The sequence below is a fragment of the Hordeum vulgare genome, chromosome 6H (genome assembly GCF_904849725.1).
Source record: "Hordeum vulgare subsp. vulgare chromosome 6H, MorexV3_pseudomolecules_assembly, whole genome shotgun sequence".
NCBI classification, from domain to species: domain Eukaryota; kingdom Viridiplantae; phylum Streptophyta; class Magnoliopsida; order Poales; family Poaceae; genus Hordeum; species Hordeum vulgare.
In genome coordinates, this window is record NC_058523.1 from 246,688,824 (window position 1) to 246,693,689 (window position 4,866).

Below are 4,866 nucleotides of genomic sequence, written 5' to 3' on the forward strand. Positions count from 1 at the left end.
ATATTACATATCCAATAGATCACAACAACAATATAGTTTCACAAAAGCATGCGTACATATGCAACAAGAATTCACAAATGAAATGGTCATGCATACATATCCAATATATTACAAGTTCACAAAAATAACAAACCGATGATGAGTTCAAAGTCCACACATGCATATATATCCAACATAGTTTCAGAAAAACACACATACATATTCAAGGAGGGTTCACAACATGTTTACATATGCAACAAGAGTTAACAAACAAAAGCATGAGTTCAAACTACAATATGCAATGAGCTTTCGCCACAGCATGTATGCCCACCGTCGACGGCATCCGTGATGCAAACCTATAAGTTCAATAGCACACGCATGAGTATCCAAAGTTAAATTTTTGAAGAATAGAAATCATATCAAATTAAAAGAGCACTGCAAAACTGCAACAAGAAGATTTAGTTTTACTCTCATGATCTATATTTTTGAAGAATAGAAATCATATCAAATTAAAAGACACTACAAAACTAAAACACCTACCAAGACCATATATGTAAAAGAGAATTGAATTGAATCTCACATCAACTCCTACAAAGACCAAGAAGCAAAATATCAACCAAATGATGTTAACCTACATATTTCTCAACCTGTAAAATTTAACAGCAGGAAAAATAACACTATGTACTACACTTCACAACAAACATACATTGGTTTTCGGTTAAAATTGCTTTTCACACAAGCACTTGATAGGAAGGAGAAGGGAGGAGAGGAGGGCATACCTCGGTTGCGACCTCATCTACGACATGAAGCTCATGAGGAAGGAGACAGAGATGATGATGATGCTACTACAAGCTTTCGGTCATCTATAGGAGGCTGAGGCACCGCATAGAAAGCCAACAAGAGGGTGCGGGTGGATACCATGACGGTCCTCATGGGTACATACAAGAAACTGAGTTACATCAGTTTTATTAAGCCAACAATACAACAAACAAATAGTTGAGAGCTTAAGGTAAGTAAAGTGTACCTAAAGGAACTGAAACTGTGTCGATACAACAATAGGACAAAAATACAAAAAAGCATTAAAAACTAACAGTTCTTGTGTATTCTGCAGGCTAAGATGGAGTTACACATATTGCTTGACACAAAGAATCTCAATGAAAAACAAAACTTTTGTTTGTACAATATGAAATGCTTATCACGACCAGTGACCCAGAGGGGGGGGTCAAGACTGCAAGCATTACGGTCATGAATCGACTTCACCACTTAAGATTTGCTAATACGGGTATCATACATCCTGCAGAGAAATAGAAGTATACATTAGAAAAATGAACATAAACTGCCTCAACCCAATTGACAGACTATCAACTACTAGCACTAATAATGTTGAGACCTATTTATTTTGGGGCATGATCTACAAAACTAAGCAGTTTGAAATAATAAACGAACCTTTCAAAGGTGTCTCTGCAAGGCTGTCTCCCAGATTCACCTTCTTTGATTTTAATTGCATCTTCAGCAGGCATAGTGCAATGGAGCTTTACTGGTGCAAGTGGCAAGTTCTTCGCAATCTCACTGAAAACAGAGCATCAGAGCTTGTTATTGTTTAACAGGGCTTGTTAATAGTTTTATTGATCAATAAAAAGCATTTTGAAGACAGTGAGTCATTAGCAGCCACATTGCAATCATAGCAAAAAGAGCCTGTCACTTGGGAAGTAAACACTCAACAACTAACTTATTTTCTTTGAATATGAAAAAAAGAAGAGATTTGTTTTTAGATGCATAACTTATTCTTCTAACTTGACACTGCTCACAGAACATAACATTGCATATGCTAGATAAAGTTTTCACCGAGAAGTGTAATATTTTTAATTCAGTCCTACATAAGGTGTACCTCATCAAGCTAATAAAGGACATGAGTATCTGACAACCATAAATGAATTTATTTAGTTGCACAAAATAGCCTATAAACATGCATGTAAACAGCCAAACAACTCAGGGAGCTATGCATCCGTGGAACTCAAGAAAGAACAAATTGTAAAACTGCAGCTTTTATGGAGCAACCAAATTCCTGCTCAGAAGTCAGTTTGATATGTGCAAGTGATTTGATTTTTATTTTGTAACTTCACCATTGTCCTCAGATCTATTTCCTAGATGACTTCATCCCTATACTTAGAGTTTTATTTGAGTTCCACGGATCTCTTGCAAACAAACATACTATGGTATCTATTCCGCATACGAGTGTTCGTTCCTCTCTCTGAAAAAAAATGTATGTGACAAACATCCGGATCTGCGGCGCTAGTCTGCCCAAGGAAGCAGCAACACATGACATTGCTGCAAGCTATGTACGTACTTGGCAGGATGGCGAAGAAATAAGGGATTACCTTGGCCGTCTAGGCCATGCAGCATGTCGGGAAGGTGCTCGGAGCTGCAGTGGGAGCCTCCTTGCTCGCCGCCGTCGTAGGCCACGAGTTCCCCCATGAGACACGCCGAGGCGAGAGAATGAGGTGGACGGGGATCCACCCCACGCGGCCAACTTGGGTCCGCCCGCCTCCATCGCGCTTTTTGGGCAGCAGGCGTCGTAGGTGGGTGCGGGTACCGTCGCCAGAAGAGACGCACAGGAGGCAGGCGGCTGCCGCGACACTGTCGCCGTCGTCCATGGGTGTGTGGAAGACTACTAGGGTGTGGGATCTGCCGATGAGGGAGGGAGGCAGCGGCGCGATGGAGGTCGGACGCGGTGGCTATGGGGTGGAGGACGAGGGCCCGGCGGCCGTGGGAGGAGGCGTCCTTCTATACCGGAGCGAGGTTGCCAGATCTGGGGAGTGGGGAGAGAACTGAGAAGCGAGATGGGAGGCGCGGGGGCGGCGGCGGAGGCGCGGGGGCGGCGGCGGCGCAGTACGGGTCGGGGCGGTGGGCGTGTGAGAGATGGATTGGGGCAGATAGAAAGGGGACTGGATTTTAGTGGGGGGGGAAGGGTTAGCAATGGCGCACCCCCGAGCGGTGCGCCATTAGTAATTTTTTTTGATAGCAATGGCGCATCCCAGGCGGTGCGCCATTAGTAATCTTTTTTTTGTATACCAATGGCGCATCCCAGAGAGGTGCGCCATTAGTAATCTCTTTTTCGGTAGCAATGGCGCACCCAAGAGAGGTGCACCATTAGTAATATTTTAGTTTTTTGGATAACAATGGCGCTCGGTGGGAGGGAGGGGGTGGGTGGTGCACTCTACAGATTACTGGGCATCTACACATTTAGAGAATAGTTTAGCATTGCACATCCTACTAGAATGAAAATATCACCTGCTTTGGGTTCCACGTGAAAAGTGATTCCAAATTTGCAGATAGAGTGAAGGTCAAGGTCACCTGTCACATTTGTTTTCAAAAATTTGTTAGTGGTGCTACAATAGAAGTACTCCCTCCGTTCGTTTTGCGTAAAAGCACAAACCTTGTCGTTCCCATTGATCTGTTTGTGGAATCGATTTACCTTCGTTACCTACGGGAGCACAAGAGAATCAATAATCAGGCTTTACTACATGTATAAAGCAGGACCAAGCAGGGGGGTTGAAGGCGTGCCTTCCACAACAACGAGAAAATCATGTATGATAAAGCAACAGACTTTTTGGTGACCGCAAGGAACAAGCCATGGAATCTGAACCCAACTTTCATACAACTCGTAAGAGCCTAAACACTTGTACTCGTATAGAATACTAGGTAAACGAATATCCGGGTACAATCAACCTGCCCTGCCAAGATGCATCCGGGCAGATCGGCGAATTCACGGACAAAGAACCGGCCAGATCCCCAAAAGCTCACCCCCACCGGCAACGTCGAGCCCCGAACCCTACTACTAGGCTCCTCACAGGATCGCGAAATTCCGGCGTTACTACTGACGACACCACCTCCGCGAATCGCCTGACGGATTCAGGCGAGCGCTCGCGGTTCAGAGGGCTCAACTACAGAAGACTGCTCTAGAGAGAGGCCAGGAGAGGGGAGGGGCGGACGACATACGTACGTGGTCTTGGGCCTTGATGGAGGGGACGTGGAAGGCGTTGAGCGCGGAGGCGGCGGCGCAGGCGGCGACGAGGAGGAGCGGCGTCTCCGTGGACGAGGGCGAGGGCAGAGGAGAGGCGAGGGTGGGGGAGGGGTGGGCGGCGTCTCCGTGGATGGGGGTGGGGGAGGGGGAGGGCGCCGGCGGCGGCATCGTCTCCGTGGGTGGCGTCACCGTGGACAAGGATGGAGGAGGGGGTGGGCGGCGTCTCCGTGGACGAGGGAGAGGGCACAGGAGAGGCAAGGGCAGAGGGGTTAGGAATGGCGCACCCAGAGCGGTGCGCCATTAGAATGTTTTTCTTGATAGCAATGGCGCATCTACATGGAGTGCGCCATTAGTAAAAAAAATTATATAGCAATGGCGCATCCGAGAGAGGTGCGCCATTAGTAATCTTTTTTTTGGATAGCCATGGCGCACCCTAGAGAGGTGCGCCATTAGTATTTTTTTTGGGATAGCAATGGCGCTCGGGGGGAGGGAGGGGGTGGGTGGTGCGCTCGGCCGATTCCGTTCAGGGGAACGGAGCGAGGAGACAGGGGAGGGTGCGGGGGGTCGTCGGTGGCGGTGGAGCAGGGGAGGGTGCGGGGGGTCGGCGGGGGCGATGGAGCGGGGGAGGGTGCGGGGGATCGTCGACGGCGGTGGAGCGGGGAAGGGTGCGGGGGGTCGTCGGCGGCGGTGGAGCGGGGGAGGGTGCGGGGGGTCGCCGGCGGCAGTGGAGCTGGACAGGGAGGGTGCGGGGGGTCGTCGGCGGCGGTGGAGCAGGGGAGGGTGCGGGGGGTCGGCGGCGGCGGTGGAGCGGGGGAGGGTGCGGGGGGTCGTCGGCGGCGGTGGAGCGGGCCGGGGAGTGTGCG

At 48.9% G+C, this 4,866-nt stretch overlaps 1 long non-coding RNA gene across 1 annotated transcript; it reads right to left on the reverse strand.

Moving 5' to 3' along the window:
- Window positions 1–851: 851 nt before the first annotated feature.
- On the reverse strand, window positions 852–2,411 carry LOC123404682. The gene is made up of 3 exons (XR_006611892.1): window positions 2,358–2,411; window positions 1,426–1,548; window positions 852–928 (listed from the first exon to the last, which is right to left on the reverse strand). It is a non-coding gene; the product is annotated as an uncharacterized LOC123404682 (long non-coding RNA).
- Between the last annotated feature and the right edge of the window lie 2,455 nt (window positions 2,412–4,866).